Genomic DNA, 17806 nt, shown 5'->3' on the forward strand with positions numbered 1-17806 from the left:
TCTTCATCTCAGGGTTGTGAGTTCAAGCCCCACTCTGGGCTCTATGCCGGGCATGGGGCCTATTTTAAAAAAGAGACACCACACACAGGCGCGTCCTCAACACGACACCCTGTGAGGGAGTCTCACCAGAGGCCAAACCCAAATCTTATCAAACCTCTATATCCAAGGATGGATTTCAAGGAAACCAAAGACAGATCAAAGTACACTGGAGGACTGCCATCAGCAAAGTCTCGACGGGGAGAAACACAAGTCTGACTGCGAAAAACTTCACGGGGGCTAGCGGGGAGCTACAGATAATACTACAACAGCTTCTGAATAAACATGGGAACGCTAACTCCTATTTGGAGGGACGCGATGGGGTCATCAAACTATGAAGGAAGGAACTGTGCTAAGGGTGAGGTCACCAGTTACGTCAGGAGGGACACAGGACAGGGACGGGATACAGGGGAGGATTCTGGGGCCAGCAAAAGTTTATTTCTTCACCCAAGTGATGATCACAAAGACATCCACCTTATATAATAACCCCTCAAGCTATACATTTACTTCACACAGTCTCTGTGTCTGTGCTATACCTTAAAATTAAAAAGGCTTGGGGATCCCTGGGTGGCTCAGTGGTTGAGCGTCTGCCTTCGGCTCAGGTTGTGATCCTGGGACCTGCAATCGAGTTCCACATGGGGCCCCCGCAGGGAGTCTGCTTCTCCCTCTGCCTGTGTCTCTGCCTCTCTCTGTGTGTCTCTCATGAATAAATAAAAATAATTTAAAAATAAAAATAAACATTTTTTTAAAAATTAAAAAAATAAAGAGAAAACAATAAAAATTACAATGAAAAAATACTCTTATAATCTTGATTTAGAGCAAAATAGAATTATCAAGGGAAGATGGACAAATCAGACTACACTAATATTAAGCAGCTAAAAAAATCATGGAAATATGAATTAAAGCCACAATCACGTATGCCTTGTCAGATGGCTACATGCACGCGCACGTGCACACACACGCACATACTCCGGCCCGACAACACCGGTGAAGGCCTGCACCACCACACTGGGGTGCGCTCGCTAGCACCTGGTAAGACTGAACTCCACATACAGTATCATCCCATGACCAATCGGGGTCACACAACCAAGATGCTGCTGATGTGCAAAGAAGGACAAACCCAGGAAGGTTCATGGAAGCGTTCACAACGGTCAAGGGCTGGCTGCCGACTACACACACTTGCTGCGATAGGTCCACGCAGCGGGATATCCTACAGCAATGAAGGTAGAGAAACTGCCATCATACCCAGCAATCCAGCTAGAAAGAACACACACTGCGGGATCCCGGGATATGAACAACAGTGGTACAAGCTGCCAAAATTATTAACTTTAGGGTTGGGGGGATGGGGGCACAGGGGCAATTTTCCATCTCTTGACCTGGTGACGATTCACTGAGATGAGCACTTCTCTGCATGTATGCGATGCTTCACAGTAAGAGATAAGGGGCGCCTGGGTGGGATTTCAGCTCCACTCAAAACCTCAGGCTCGTGGGATCAAGCCCCGCATCTGCTTGTCCCTTTCCCTCTACCCCCCACCCTGCTCACGTGTGCACGCTCACTCTCTTTTTGAAATAAATAAGATCTTAAAAAAATAAATAAAAATAAAAGAGTTAAAAGCTGGAAATCATCTAGGCATCCCTCGGCAGAGCCACCTGAGCGGCCCCCAATGCACCTGTCCCACCTGAGTAGGAGGGAGCGCCCCCATGGCGGCCCGCATGGCAGAGGAGAGGTGGCCCAGATGCCCTGGGTGTAAGCGTGTATCCAGACATATATGTCCTGAAGGGTGTATGAAACTTAACTGCAATAATCATGAAAGACTTCCACTTTCGACTTTCTACATTTCTCTATTACTTTGCTAATTTTGTTCATATTATTTCATAATCATAAATAGCAATGATGTTGCTAATTTAGGAAAAATACTGTCATTTGATCTAGCAGTTAACTACTACAGAAAATATTTGCCTACTATTTCAGCACAAATTAAAGAAAAAAAAGAAGCAAGTTATCTTTGGTTTTCAAACCACAAAAGGATTATGTTACTATGGCAGTTTTGATAATTTTAACATATGTGTAAAGAATAATTTGGTTTTTGCCACCTACCCCAAAACTCTGAAGAGGATTTCCCTGGAAGGCATCTGGAACTAGTTACGGCCCTGGTTCTGACTCGACTCTCCAGCAAACAGAAATAGTGTAATCAAGGACACTGCGGAAAACACAGGAGCCTTCCGGAACCAACGTCGTTGCTGCCCTCGCAGCCTGGCTCCCCCAGGACAGGTGGCCGCCCCAGCTCTCTGCACCCCGAGGGCTCCCTGGATGCTGGGCACCACAGCGATGAAGAAATCCTATTGTGCTCAGACGGTAAGCGCAGAGATCCCAAATTAGGACGAGAGCCCGGGACACGGAAAGAAGGCACCCCAAACCAAAGTCCCTGGACTCCATCGTACTTTTAGTTTCAAACAGAAAAATACCAAAAAGTAAAAGGGAGCTAATCAGAGGATCCTTTCCATAGGCTAGAAATGGTAAAACGCATGGCAATGTTCTCACTTGGAAAATCGACTTATTTTTTATTGAAAGAATGAAAGAAACCATCTTTCGACGACTCCGACGCGGAGGCAGGAGTGGCGGCGCAGGGGGCAGGCCAGCCCTCGCTGACTTCCAGAACATAGCGTCTATGTCACGATCACAAACGCTCTGGCTACCAAACACATCTGATTTAAAATATATTTTTCCATTTTTTACATCGAAATCAAAGCCTATTAAAGGAACACTACTCTAAAACATCAGGTCTCCCTGGGTCAGGCTGGCAAAGACCCAGAACTGGGAACACCCTCCACCCCGAGGCTCTGAGTAGCAGGGCACTAACATCACATCCCCGCACCCAGGGGACCCCGAGTATGAAACAACACGTGCCCCCGGAGCCACTGTGGTGGGGCAGTCAAAGCTGGAAAACCACCCTCCAGGAAGGCCGGGAACACAGAAGCCAGAGGCAGGCACAGAGGAAACCGTACTTGCTACCTTTTATGACAGATGAGAGAGGAAACCAGAATTTCTGCAGGAAAAACAGAAATAAAAACAGTTGCCTATAAAAAGTGGAGGAAACAGGGATGTAAGATTTCTGCTATCTTTCATATGACTTTGACTTTTGAGCCATGTAACTATTTTGAACATAAAATTTAAAAATTCCAAATCTGAAACGAAAAAAAACTAACTGTATATAAAATAGGCAACATAACCACAGACAAAAGAATATTCATCAAGAGGCTTGTTGTCAAACACAGTACTTTATCCATAGTCAACTTAGGATGCACCAAGAACACAAGCACCCTGGGGGCGCCTTGCTGGCTCCATCGTGGGGCCTGGGGCTCGGAGCTTGCCCTGCAACTCTAGATCTCGAGGTCTGAGTTTGAGCCCCGCACAGGTGTAGAGATACTTAAATAAAATCTTAAAAACAAACACCAAAGTGCCTTAAACTTTGCTAAGGAGCCCCATTAGTAGTAGTGACACAGTACTGTAATTTTACACCCTATCTTACGTATACTTGTTTTCTTTTCTTTTTTTAATATTTTATTTATTTATTCAGGAGACACACATAGAGAGGCAGAGACACAGGCAGAGGGAGATGCGGGCTCCCTTTGGGGAACCCAATGTAGCACTCGATCCCTGGACCCTGGGATCACGCCCTGAGCTGAAGGCGAATGCTCAACCACTGAGCCACCTAGGTATCTCCTCTTACATATACTTGAACATAGAACAAATAATTATGCCAATGACAGTAAGAATTAAGATTTTCAGGATAAGGAAAAGATAAATTTTTTAAATCAAAGAAATTAAGTAAATCCATATAATTTCAAACTTGCATTAAAAATATCGGTATGGAGATCCCTGGGTGGCTCAGCGGTTTAGCGCCTGCCTTTGGCCCAGGGCGTGATCCTGGAGCCCCGGGATCGAGTCCCGCGTCGGGCTCCCTGCATGGAGCCTGCTTCTCCCTCCTCCTGTGTCTCTGCCTCTCTCCCTCTCTGTGTCTATCATAAATAAATGAATAAATAAATCTTTAAAAAATATATATATATATATATCAGTATGAACTGACAATGCTTTAAAAAAAAGTTCCCTACTTCTGTCCATCAGCTGGGTCCTTACAGCAGCAATAATACGCAAACACAGTGAACACACCACCACTGAGCCCTTAGTTTCCAAATACTTTTCTGCACAGAAAGGGACCATAGCGCTCTGGAGCAATTGCTGCTGGCAGGTGGGAAAGGAGCCAGGGAAGTGCTCTCAGAATGATGGAGGGAGGACAGGAGCCCGCTCAGCGGGGCGCCCAGCTGCTCAGCTACAACCTGCTCAGCTACACCGTGTGAACATCAAAACACACACAGAAGACTTTAATAGACCCAAATGTAATGAATACATAAAAATCCATGACCCTGCACCGATATTCAAGAAAGAAAAAGGGAAAACAAAGCTTTTGCCACAGTGAAGCTAAATGCCCTGAGCGCTGCTCCCTGATGAGTGGGGATGAAGGGGGCGGGTCCAGCATCGGTCCTGCCTACTCAGGACATCCAATGTGGGCACACAGAGAAGAACACAGGGAAGCTGGCATCCGAAGCAGGACAGCCTCCGAGAGTGGTGTGGCAGGAAGCACACAGCATCACCTCTGTGAACATGTGTCGCCTGCTGCCCATCAAACCTCTTGCCATCAGATCCCAGCATAGGGGCGAGCAGTTGGGGGGTGGGGAGCGCGGAGCAGAGGAACAGGTCAGATGACACTGGCAAACCAGATCCAGAACACAGGGCACTCGCAGGCCTAGTCTCTTCAGAAAGTCAATGTCATGGAAACAACTGGGTGGGCGGACATTACTCCCGAAGAAAAGAGACTTAAAGAGACAAAATAATGACCTAAACCAGATTCTGGTTTGGAGAAATGGGCTACCAAAGACGACTGGGGCCAAGTAGGGAGATGGGAGCGGGGACTGGCCCGGGTGATGCCAAGACATCCCTGTCCCCATCCTAGACGTCGTCGGGCACCATGTGCTGGTCCTATAGAACAGTCCCCACCTGCCTCTTCTTTGGAGAAAAGGACATTTAGGGGTGAGTATCTGCGATTTCCTTTGAAAAAGTTCAGCAAGCAGCATCTGGGCAGAAGATAGCGGTCAGGGTGACTCCGACCAGCGCTCTCTGTAAGTTAGAAACTTCATAATTCATACGTTTAAAACCCTGAAGCACACTTGTGTCCAACTCAAGGTTCACATGCTCTCAATGAGTCAGTGAGCCACAGCGACACTGCCGCCTGGTTCCCGCTTGGAGACAACAGTCTTCCCAGCAGGGTCATAAATTAAGATCTGGCCTCCGTCTGAGAGTACCTTTCACACATCCTGAGTGTGCGTAGGCATAACTAACACAGCCTTGGGGTGTGGCCAGAGCATCAAGCACCTCGAAGCCAGAAGAAGTTCCACAAGAGCCACTGTGCTCACACAAAGGAAAACTAGAACCCAGGGCCGGCTGCGCCCTGAAGGGACACAGAACCAAGAGCCAGGGACCGCTGCGATGGGTTAAACTTCAGAAACCCAGAACCAGAGCCGTTTCCATGAGATGTGGTCAGAAATCACGATAAGGCTACCTTGGAAACAAAGCACATTCCAAAGCAAGCAAACAGCCCATGCTAAGGTCAGCTGGTCTCCGTTCTGTCCCTGAAATGTTCTGGGTCACAGACCGGGGCTATTTGCTGGTTCTGCTCACTCGTTTTGTGGGTCCCCTCTACCCAACAGCAGCACCCTGCCTGCCTACCTTTTCCCATGGGGATGGGGCAGTCCCACGAGGAATAGGTCAGAAATTGCTGCTGTGGTTGGAAGCTACCAAGACTTTTAGAGTGTCCTTTTACTTACAGGATGTGGATCACAGCCTCTGTGACAGAGTAACCGGAGCTCTCCCGGAAGAGCTCAGCGCTCCCGCTGCTGCTCCCTCGCCTGGCAAGTGAGCAGACCATCAGGGGCAGATGAGCCAGTGGTGGCCTTGGATGGAAACACGGCCCCTCACGTCCGTGAGGGCAGTGAAGCAGGACAGAGCAGGTGCAGGGGGCCAGGGGCACTCGGTCCAGATCAAGGAACGGTCACACGGAGAACCCCAAGGTGGGCCGGCAGGGGACAGCCCGCCCACCCCAGGCCCAGGCCGCTGTCAGCGGTGGGTGAGTGCCGGGAAGGGCTGCACTGCAGGTGCCCCTCAGGAGCACAGGCTGCTGCGGACCTGGAGGCACCCACAGGGCTCGGGCTCAAGCAGTGGGGCTAGCCTCTCTGCCGCTTCTTCCCTAGGGCCTCCATCTGTGGCCCAGGCCCCTCAGGCTGGACTCCCCGAGAAAGGGTCTTCCTGGAACACACTTCTCGAACAGACTCTGCTCACCACCTCTGCTCGCACCTGCCTGAATTTTCCTTGGAAGAACTGGCTGGCCCTTTATCTCTGGCTTAAGTCTATTCCCAGCATCAGGCTTAGGTTCCCTGTGGTCAAGGCCACCTTTTACAAACCACCGCTGCGCCCAGCAGGTAGGCTGGGCTGCCCTCAGCAGGTAGGCCTGTGCTGGGTACAGAGCAAGAGGCCAGGATCCTGAGTCCAGCACCTGTCTCCTCCAGGACCTCTTGCCTCAAAAACAGGCAGCATGAGAAGGAAAGGCGCTAGCTTTCTCGCAGCAATGCTTTCCAGAACATCAACCACCCGGAGCACATCACCAAGTAATTAATGAGGAAGTGATCTGAGCCATCTCCGAATGGAGAGACACCGGGGGAAGGGAAGTGGGGTGAGGGAGGAGAGCAGGAAAGGGGGGTGTAAAGAGGGCCAGCCCCTGGAAGGGGCGTGGACGGCACATCCGTGAGTCCAAACACTGCAGACACTACAGTCATCAGGACCAGGGGCGCACTGTGACACTATGCAGCTAGATTTGCTAAGAACAGAGCGTAAATAACAGATTCCTACAGCTCACGCTCTCAGGCCCTGGGATTTAAATAGTGCCTGAAAAACCAAATCGTCGTTAGAAGAACGACAGCCGAAGACCCGCAGCTCTGTGCTTTGTGCAGAGCAGCTCAGGAGGAAGCAGAACGCTGGAGACCAGAGCCACTGGAGGCTCGGATGCCAGCATCACCCAGCTGCTCCCCCCTTGGAGGTAATCATCACCACCGCGTGGGCAGGGGGGGGGGGAGGGGGGGGATCAGACCGGAGTTCACCAACTGAAGGAGCTGGGGCTGGGCGCAGACCACACGGCACTGACCACGATCGCGGCTCCTCCTGCTGCGACAGCTGCACCTCCCCGTTCTGCTCACTGTCCCGACCCTACTCTGTGCTGGACAGGACACCCGGTTCCTCCGCTCTCTGAATACCCTGCATCGGCTCCATGGCACAGACGTGGAATTCAAGCCACTGCCCTCACAATTCACTTTAAATCTTTCTCCCCTGTTACAACATTCTTTCCACAGCATGAGTTACTCACAAACCTCCTGATTTGCACGTTGTAATGTTAAAGAACAGAGCTTTCAGGTCCAAAATATCAGGAATAACCAGACCAGTGTGTGCGGGAGGGGGCGGCTGTCAGGTAATCACCTGTCAGGGAGAATAAGAGTCCAAGCTGTCCTCCAATACACGGGGATTAACCGTGTCCTTTGAAACGTTGAGAAGATTCACAGAAGACATCTTACCTTGTGCTACGTCTTCTGGAGAAAATGTAAAGGACGACAGGGAGATAGGACCTGCATAACGCTTTTAGGAGGCATGTGTCCTTGCACCAACGTCCCGCAGAAGACTTCAAGGCAGAGCCCAACTCCTGCTCGCACTTTCCTCTTAAAAGGCAGCTTTGCTTACTGACCAAAATCAATCCATAATTGAAATTTAGGGGACGCCCGGGGTGACTCAGTGGTTGAGCATCTGCCTTCAGCTCAGGGGGTAGCCCTGGGGTCCCGGGATCGAGTCCTGTGTTGGCCTGCTTCTCCCTCTGCCTCTCTCTCTGGGTCTCTCATGAATAAACAAAATCTTTCTACAAAAACCCCGAAATGTGGCTTATTCGTAGTATTTACCTAGAAACTTCAACTAAATCCTTTCAAGTCTCCTAATTTTTTTAATCACCACCAAAACAACAAACATTCATATTCCTATATAAAAAGTCGCAAAGGGTGCCCCTGCTCTGGCAAACCAGCCTCACTGAAGTCTAAAGTGGATTTTTTAAAGGCTGTGCACTTGATGCAGATGGAGCTAACTTCAAAACAAACGACTTCCCTTTTTTTTTATACAAAGAGGAGGATGAGAGCAGCGGTGTCCTGGCTGGAGAGCGGCTCGCAGGGCTGCAGGGAGGTGCGGGGGTCCCCGGGGCGCCGGGAGGAGGGCGGGGGCGGGGGGAGCAGCTGCGATCCCGACCAGGTGCGATTGCGCGGGGCGGGTGATTCGCATCGTGTTCACGAGATGCAGCGGCGGCGCCGAGACGGGCCAGCGAGCCTCCGCGGCATGTGCTTCCTGAGACATTTAACCGAGGCCGTCGGCGGGCTCTTCCTGGAAGCAGCGCGGAGCAGCGAACCCACCTGCAGCGCGGCCCGGCGGCGGCGGCCGGGGCTTGGGGAGGCCTCGGGGTCGCGCCCCCGCCCCCCGCCCCAACTTCCAGCACTCGGGGTGTTTTGTCCACACGCCGCCGCCGCCCGGAGAGCGCGCCCCGGGCCCGACCAGCCCGGCCCGCCCGGCCCGCCGCGCGCCAGCTGTCAGCCGGGGGCCCGGGGCGGGGGCGGGGGCGGGCGGGGTCCGGGCCCCCGGAGGCCGCGCCCGCCCGCCCCGCCCCCCGGCGCCCCGGCCCGCGCCCCCGGCCGCCCCCGCCCCCGCCGCGACCCCCGACCCCGACCCCGACCCCGACCCCGCCGCGCGCCAGGACGGCCGGGCCCGGGGCGCCAGCCCGCGGCGAGCCGCAAGCCCCGGCCGCCCGCCCGCCCGCCGCACACTCACCGCGGCCGCGGGGCTCCGGGCGGCGCGGCTCCCGCCCTCCTGCGGACGACGGCCGGCGCGGGCGGGCGCTCCCATTCATTAGCCGCGGCTTTGTCTGCCCCCGCCGGCCCCTCCCGCCGCCGCCGCCGCCCGCCGCCCGCGACGCCGCCGGACGCTGCGCCCCTCCCAGGGCCCCGCGCGGCGCGGGGCGGGGCCGGGGGCGGGGCCGGGCGGCCCCAGGGACCCAGGCGCGGCGGACGGGGCGAGCCCGGGCCCAACGCGCACGCGCCGTCTCCCGCCCTCCGCCGGGCCGGGCCGACCGCGCAGGCGCGGCCACGCCCCCGGGCCGGGCCGGCCGCGCAGGCGCGGTCCCCAGCCCCGGGCTGGTGCGGACCGGCCTTAGAGGCGCAGATTCCGCACGCCCGCCTGGTCCCCGCGCCCGGCCTCGGCCTCCCTCCCGCGCAGGCGCAGACTCCGCGCTCCGGCCTGGGCTCGGGCCTCGGCGCAGGCGCAGTCCGGGCGCGCTGGCGGGTGGGCGGCTGGAGGGTCCGCCCGCTGTGGCCCGGGGTGCGGCGGTCCCGGCGGCGGGGCGGGCGGGGCGGGGAGCCCAGGGCCGCAGGACGCGCCCAGACCCGCTTACCCCGGCGCGGCGCGGCGCGGCGCGAGCGTCCTCCGTGGCGCCCGGGGGCTCCGAGGGCTGCTGCGCCTTCGCGCCGGTGCATCTAAGCCCTTAAGTCTAAGGCGATAAGGTGCTTCCACGCGCGGCCTGCCCCCTGCACCCCAGGGATTAGAACGGGAGCCCCGTGGGGGCCGCGCCGCAGGCCTGGGGCTCTTGGCAGCCGCGGAATGGGGACGGGTGGGGATGGGTGCGGGCGCCCGGGGCTCGGGTCATGCAGCAGTGGGACGGTGTGCAGAGCAGCTGAGCGGCGCAGACCCGGCCTGGACCCGAGCCCTGCTGTCACCCAGGTGCGGAGGACAGCTGGCTGTAGGGCCCCGGGGCAGGTGCGCACTGCCACGTGTCCGCGCTCGGGCGAGGGGCCAGGCCGCGCTGGCGGGACCCCGTGACTGCGGACCGCGGGCCCTCTCCGATGCACTCGCTTGTTGCTTGTCCCGGCGGCCGCAGGCGGTGGCTCTTTACATATTTTGTTATCACGGATGGATCGCGCCTCCCAGAGTGCTGCCTGCCACGGGGTATCGGTGATTTTTGGGTACAGGCGGGGGCGCGGGGCAGCATGCACCAGGGCCACAGTCCAATCCAACCGGCCACCTGTGTGTGGGCTTTGGTTCGTCTGGGTTTTCTTATTGCCCCGATCTAAGCATATTTTCTCACTCTTTAGTGGCTGGGGAAAGTCAAAATAAGAATAGGGTTTCATGACCTGTGAAAATGCTATGAAATTCGAATGTCAGCGTCCTGATGGAGTTCACTGGGACCCGGCCCAGCCCGATCGCGCAGCGCTGCCTGCAGCTGCTTTCGCAACACGCAGGCCGAGTGGAGGAGTACTTGCAACATGTGACCACAGCAGCTAGGAGTATGTGCCACCAAACCGCTTGCAAAAAGGTGTGGACTCCGGCCCTAGATGAAGGAACAGCCCCTGCCGTGCTGCCTGCCCAGACACCTTTGGGGGCTCCCCTGCCACTCGAGGCCAGAGTGCTCGCAGCTGTGGTGACCAGGCCCACACCACCCTCCCTCCAGGGAGGACTTGGCTGCAGCTACACTCGACCCACCTCAGGCCCTTCGCCCTGGCTGTTCCTCCAACTGCAGTGCTCTTCCTCAATTGACTGCCTGCCCACCCCCACCCCCACCCGCTCAGATCTTTGCCCAAATGCCACTGTGCTGGGGCGGCCCCTGGACCCTCTCCTCTAAGGTAGCGCCCCTCCCCTCCCGGCTCCTGCAACTTCATTGCTCTCTGACGGGTGCCCAGCCTCCCCGACCTCAGCAGAAGCTCTGGGCGAGCAGCCGCTTCTCTGACACGTGCACTGATGAGGCCATGCCCGGCACGAACAGAGCAAGCACGTCCTGAGCCTTGGCTTGGCAGGATAGGTGGTTGTGTCCCCAGGGCTCCACGCCCAGGCGTGGACAGGAAAGGTTCCCCTAGCACAAGGGCAGCAACCGTTCCCAGGTCCACCCTCCCTCCCGCACCGTCCACATCCTGAGGGCCAGCCAGGTGTGGCTGGCTCTGACCCCTCCTGGGCGGGATTTTGCTGTTTGCACAGGGTGGCCGTATAGCTTAATGGCAGAGGAGCCCTGAAGTGCAGTGCTGGGAGCCGTGGAGCCAGCAGCAGCACACACGGACCGCCTCTCGAGTCAGGATGCGCGGTGGCCCGATTGAAGAGCTGTGTCCACATCTTTGAGGAGCACTCTACTCCCTCCTGGGAGACTGGCGGGATCATGAGGTGAAGGTGGCGGCAGGTGGACACCAAGCTGCCAGGATACACTGGGCACTGGCAGCAGTGAACCCAAAGGCTCCGTACTCCAGAATACCCCCAGCCCCCACCCTGTGATTCCCCCACCGGGTATCCCCCATCCCAGTGTCCCCATCACTACTGCCCTAGGACTGCTCTAGCCTCCTGGGGTGATCACTGCCCACAGTGGAGGCTCCAGCTGCCCCAGGACGCGCAGGAAGAGGGACCCTGTGCTGTCCCAGCCTTGCGGCATCTGTGCCCTTACAGGCCAGAGAGCCCCAGTCCCCTAATGGAGCCATGTGGAGGTGTCTGGGGGACTCGGGCCCCGTGACCTTCCCCTCTTGGGCTGGATGAGCTCTAAGAGCCTGCACTTCTCTGCTTCCAGAAAGCTTGCTGCGCAGCCCTGGAACCCCAGAGCTGCACCAGCAGGGTGCCGTCTTGGTGTAGAGGGGACGATGACGGTAGGATGCTGCCAGCCTGGCATGTGATGCAGCCAGAAACAGGCAGGGGCAGCCCGGCGCAGAGTAGGTGCACAGTCACCCCTGGTGCCAGCCGCCAGCCCCAGGCCTGCTGCTGAGACCTCGGGCTTCCCTTCCCAACCTGGGGGAAGCAGGAGTGTGGCGTGAAGCAGGTGGGGAGGACTTACATCCACCGGAGCACCCAGACCTGCGCCTCTGCTCGGAGGGGGACGGATCCTGTCCATCGGAGGCCCCGGCGGTGGAGATACCTGCTGGTGAGAAGGCCAGGACAAGGAAGAGGCTGGGGACCCCCTGGGTGTGTCGCTGGGGTTTGGCCCTCCCTGGGGTATAGACGGGGGAGGGGGGGTGCGGGTGAAGGAGAGCTGGGGATGACTGCCAAGACCACTCAGGGTGTGGGGAGAGCTGTGGCATCGGCGGCAGACACCGTGGGGCCCCAGGACAGGTGCAGGAATTGGTGAGGGATGGAGGCAGACGGTAGCCACAGGTGGGCCGCTGCAAGCAGCGAGGACCTCCGTGGACACAGAACGGAGGGGACACAGCGGGGACAAGTTCTAGCGGAGCCTGCCAGGAGGAGCCTCAGCACATCAGGGGCATGGGGTGGGGGGGGGGCTGTGACTGGGTTGCGCCCGGAAAACATCAGGCGCCAAGGCCCTGGGGCAGGAACCAGCATGGGGGCGGGGCAGGGGGATGCCCTGCAGGCTGGGAGGGGACCCTCAGGAAGGGGCGTGAGGGTCTGCTCGGGAGGAAGACAGATGGAGGCAGAGGATCCCGGGGGAGCAGCCCTGTCTGCTGCTGGGTGGAGCCGACGGAGCCCAGGACACCTCCTTGGTGAGAAGGGGGTGCCTGGGGTTCAGGTGGGTGCGCGCTAGCCCTGGCCTTCCTGTCCCGGTGACCCTGCCTGCGGCAGCAGCAACAGATTCCACTTTATTTTCCAGGCGGAAACGGCTTTGGAGTTCCTGGTCATAACCAGGATTGCCAGATCTAGCAAGTAAAAGTAACAATATGGCCCAAATGTGGCACCGGACAGCTTCATACTAAAAAATTACCTACCTGGGTTTAAAATTTAACTGGGCACGCCGTATTTGATCCAGCAAGCCGGTCCTAACAGGAATACTATTCCCACCCCCCCCCACCCCCGCCCAACCACCCGGCCAACAGCAAAATAAAGAACCAGGGAGAACCGTCAGCCACCCCCCCACCCCCCAGGGGGGACAACTTGGAAAACAAGCTCATTGTGTGTCTCAGCCCCGGTTTCACACCCAGGCTGGCGGCTCAGAACACAGACAGGGCCTCACTGTAGGTATTGCCCTTCGATGCGCCGTGTGCACCCCACGGACGGCCTCACGCGGGTGACCCCGGGGCCCCGCAGCACTGGTGCAGCTCTCAGGCTGCAGGGCGCTGCGCACCCAGGGGCACAGGGCACGGGGACGGTCCCCGCGGTGGCTACCTCGCTCCCGGGGCAGCCGCCTGCCCTGAGGCCCTGCCGGGCCCCTCACGTTATTTCTTCAGGAAACGCAGTGAGATTTTTTTTTCTTTTTGAGATTCATTTTATTTTACTTTATTTTTAAAAGTTGTTTATTAATGATCCTGCAGACCCAGGCAGAGGGAGAAGCAGGCTCCATGCAGGGAGCCCGACGTGGGACTCGATCCTGGGACCCCAGGATCACGCCTAAGACGCTGAGCCACCCGGACTGCCCTGAGATTTTTTTTTTTTCTTGAGATTTTTTTTAATTGAAAACGTTGCAGAGCTCATGACAGACGCCTGGGACTGCAAGGATCCCCTCACGTGTTTGCTGCTTTTACCCAACAGCAACTGATGGGCTTTTAATTCCTTTTTAAAAAAATAACAGTGGGGAGGCTGCCGGCGTGGCCAGGCTGTTGAGCCACCGACTCTTGCTTTCAGCTCAGGTCATGACCTCTGGGTTGTGGGATCGAATCCTGTGTCAGCCTCAGTGCCAGCACGGAGTCTGCTTGACACTCTCTCCCTCCCGTCCCCACCTGTCAAAAAAATAAAATATCTAAAAATAAGTGAACAAAGGGAGAGTCGGAGGGTCGCAGCCAGGGCGCGGATGCCCACGCAGTTGGCTGCTGCTGCTCCGACTTCGCGCGGGCAGGGCGGCCCTCCTTCCGCAGGTTCTTGGCCGCGGGAGCCTCCCGGTGCTGGCAGGGCCGCTCCTGCCCCGTCCCATCCCCGGGTCGCCCCGCGCTCTGTTCCCACTGACTCCTCCGCTCGCGGCCCACGCGGGCCCACGTCCTCCCCACCCCGCGGCCCCGGGCACGTGGCCGCTGCGCCCTGGTCCTCAGAGCAGCCGCCAAGCTGTGTGGGCAGGTGGCCCCGCCTGCACCACGCCCCGCCCGACCCTGTGCGTCCTCCCCACGCGCTCGAGCTCGGTTGAAGGGCTCCTCCCACCCGCCCGCGGGGTTTGCGTGGACCTGGACGGCCTGTTTGGGCTCCTGACCCCGGGGCTGCGCGTTCTGTGTCCCTGCCGCGCTTGGCCAGTTCCTGTGGCCGCGGATGTGCCCTCCCCGCCCCCTGCTCCCCCCAGGCTCCTCGCAGGGCTTCCCGGCATGGCCCTCCCGCTCCTTCCCTCTCCACCCCCCCCCGCCCCCCCTTTCCTCTCCCCCTCCTCTCCTTTCCTCTCCCCCTCCTCTCCTTTCCTCTCCTCCTCCTCTCCCCCTCCCCTCTCCCTCCTCACCTTCCCTTCCCCCTCCTTTCCCTCCCCCTTCCCCCTCCTCCCTCCTCTATTCCCCTCCACCTTTCTCTCCCCTTCCCCCTCCTCCCCTCCTCTCTTCCCCTCCACCTTCTCTCTCCTCTTCTCCCTCCTTTCCCTCCCCTCCCCCTTCCCCTCTTCTTCCACATTCCCCTTCCCCTCTTACCTGTCCCTGTCAACTCCCTCTTCTCCCCCTCTCCCTCCCTTCCACTCCTTCCCCTCCTCCTCTCCCCCTCCTCCCCCCCCAGTCCCTTCCTCCTACTTCCCCTCTTTCTTGCCCTTTGAGCATTCAGTTGCTCCAGTACGGTCTTGAAAAGTCTATCTTCCTCTGTTGAAATGCTTTTCATTTGTCAAAAATCAGTACAACTGGGCAGCCTGGGTGGCTCAAAGGTTTGGCGCCACCTTCCACCCAGGACGTGACCCTGGGTCATGGGCTCGAGTTCTGCATCGGGCTCCCTGCATGGGGCCTGCTTCTCCCTCTGCCTGTGTCTCTGCCTCTCTCTGTGTCTCTCATGAATAAATAAATAAAATCTTTTTAAAAAAATCAGTGGGGCCTGTGTGTGTGGGTCTATTTCCAAGGTCTCTATTTCCCTATGATCTGTCTCTCCCTCTGCCAATACCACACAGACCTGATTCCCATAGCTATACCGTGTTGAAATCCAGCAGGCCAGTTCCTACCACTTCACTCTCCTTTTCAAAGTTATTATAGCTAGAATTGTTCCTTCACCATTCTTTTTTTTTTTTTTTTAAAGATTTATTTATTTATTTATTTAGAGCGAAAGAGAGGCAGAGACACAGGCAGAGAGAGAAGCAGGCTGCACGCAGGGAGCCTGACATGGGACTCGATCCCGGGTCTCCAGGATCACACCCCGGGCCGCAGGCGGCGCTAAGCCGCTGCGCCACCGGGGCTGCCCTCCTTCACCATTCTATATACAGTCTAGAACAATCTTGTCCATATCTAAGAAAAATCTCGTTGGAATTTTGACAGGAATTGTGGTGAACTTGTGTATCAATTCAGAGAGAACTGGCATTTTTACTGTTTTGTTTTCTAACCATGCAAATGGTATGTCTCTACGTTTATTTAGATCTTTGAATTCTTTCATCAGCATTTTGTCACTTTCAGCATACGAGTTCTACACATGCTTTTTAGAGATTACACTTAGTATTTTGTCTGATTTAGAGCCATTGTAAATGGTTGCATTTCTAACTTCAGTTTCCTTGTGTTGATTGCTAATAGTTGCGGTAGAAGCAAGAAGAGCTGATATGAAGTCAAAGGCAGTCTGCCGGAGAATTCCCTCTTGCTTGGGGGAGGCCAGCCTATGTGCTTTTCAGGCCTCCAACTGATTGGACAAGGCCCACCCACATAATAGAGGGCAATCTGCTTTACCCAAAGTCCACTGATTTTTTTTTTTTTATTGCATGACTTCTTTACTTGTTACAAGTTCAGTATCTAGATTTTTTTTTTTACTGACTTTGTAAGTGTTCTCAACATCTCCATTCCTATGTGCATATTCAATTCCTCACACTAAATTATAGGGTCCCTTACTTTTCTCTCTCACTACGATTTTTTAAATTAAATTCAGTCAATTAACATAAAATGCATTACTAGTTTCAGAGGTAAAGCTTAGTGATTCATCAGTCTTCTGTAACACCCACGTGTCCTCCTTAATGCCCATCTCCCTGTTTCCCCGTCCCCCCCCACCACGTCCCCTCCAACAACACTCAGTTTGTTTCCTATGATTAAGAAAGAGTCTCTTATGGTTTGTCTCCCTCACTGATTTTGTCTCCTTTTTTTAAAGATTATATTTCTTCATTAGAGAGAGTGAGAGCAAGAGAGAGAGGGAGAGAGAGAGCAGGAACAGGGGCAGAGAAAGGGGAGAAGTAGACTCCCCGCTGAGTAGGGAGCCCAATGTGGGGCTCGACCCCAGGACTCTGGGATCATGATCTGAGCCAAGGGCAGATGCTTAACCAACTGAGCCGCCCAGGTGCCCCTCTGGTTTCATCTTGTTTTATTATTCCCTCCCTTCTCCTATGATCCTCTGTTTTGTTTCTTAAATTCCACATGAGTGAGATCATATGGCAGGTATCTTTCTCGGACTAGCTTGTTTCACTCAGAATAACACCCTCTAGTTCCATCCCTGTTGTTGCAAATGGCAAGATTTCTTGTTTTGATGGCTGAGTAATAGTCCGTTGTACATACAGACCACATCTTCTTTGTCCATTTACCTGTTGATGGACATCTGGGCTCTTTCCATAGTTTGACTCTTGTGGACATTGCTGCTATAAACACTGGGGTGTAGGTGTCCCTCTGGATCACAACATCTGTATCCTTAGGGTAAACACCCAGCTGTGCAATTGCTGGGTCGCAGGGTAAATCTATTTCAATCTTTTGAAGACCCTCCACACTGTTCTCCAAAGTGGCCACACCGGCTTGCATTCCCACCAGCAGTGTATGGGGCTCCCCTTTCTCCGCATCCTCACCAACATCTGTCATTTCCTGACAAAGTCCACTGATTTAAATGTAACCGTCATCCAAAAATACCCTCCCAGAAAAAACCAGAATAGTGTTTGACTAAGTCTCTGAGCACCGTGGCCCAGCCACATTGACACATAAAATTAACCATCACAGGCCTCTTAATACCCTTCTGATGTCTGTGGCTCTGGAGTGATGCCTCCTGGTTCATTCTTGATTTTAGTAATTGCTGTTTCTCTTTTTACTTCTTTGTCAGTCAGTCTTGTCTGAGGTTTGTCAACTTTATTGACCTTTTCAAAGAACCAGCTTTTTCTTTCTTTGATTTTCTGTTTCCAGTTTCATTGATTTCTACTCATGTAATTTTCTTCCTTCTTCTTGCTTTGGGCTTATTTCACTTTCTTTTTTCTGTAGCTACTTAAAGGGGGAGCTTAGATTATTGATTTGAGGGGCACCTGGGTGGCTCAGTCGGTGAAGTGATTGCCTTTGGCTCAGGTCATGATCCCAAGGTCCTGGGATGGAGCAGGGAGCCTGCTTCTCCCTCTGCCCTTCCCCCTGCTTGTGCTCTCTCTTTCTCTCTCTCTCTGTCAAATAAATAAATAAAATCTTTAAAAACTAGATTATTGATTTGAAAATTTTGCTCTTTTCTCAGCTATGGATTTAGTGTTATAGATATCCCTCTTAGCATTGCTTTAGTTAGGTCCCAGAAAGTTTGATATATTGTATTTTCACCTTTCTCAGTTCAATATTTTTGTTAAAGATTTTA

General features: G+C 55.1%; 1 protein-coding gene and 1 long non-coding RNA gene across 7 annotated transcripts in view; one reads left to right on the forward strand and one right to left on the reverse strand.

Moving 5' to 3' along the window:
- The window catches only part of ZBED4 (zinc finger BED-type containing 4), a 29720-nt gene extending 20590 nt beyond the window's left edge, over positions 1-9130 (reverse strand). The window contains exon 1 of one of the 2 annotated variants that reach the window (XM_038550187.1): positions 8999-9130. The gene's annotated coding sequence lies outside the window, so the exon portion shown is untranslated. The remainder of the gene's footprint in view (positions 1-8998) is intronic. The other variant, XM_038550186.1, reaches the window with a different exon arrangement.
- Positions 9131-9598: 468 nt separating this feature from the next.
- On the forward strand, positions 9599-13446 carry LOC102156935. 5 transcript variants are annotated; one of them, XR_005365155.1, is made up of 4 exons: positions 9599-9726; positions 10315-10535; positions 11192-11371; positions 11766-13446. It is a non-coding gene; the product is annotated as an uncharacterized LOC102156935 (long non-coding RNA). The 5 variants fall into 5 exon arrangements; XR_005365153.1 differs by lacking the exon at positions 9599-9726 and adding an exon at positions 9768-9943; XR_005365156.1 differs by lacking the exon at positions 9599-9726 and having other exon boundaries at positions 9950-10535; positions 11766-12687; positions 12795-13446.
- Positions 13447-17806: the final 4360 nt, after the last annotated feature.

The sequence above is a fragment of the Canis lupus genome, chromosome 10 (genome assembly GCF_011100685.1).
Source record: "Canis lupus familiaris isolate Mischka breed German Shepherd chromosome 10, alternate assembly UU_Cfam_GSD_1.0, whole genome shotgun sequence".
In the NCBI taxonomy this organism is placed as follows: domain Eukaryota; kingdom Metazoa; phylum Chordata; class Mammalia; order Carnivora; family Canidae; genus Canis; species Canis lupus.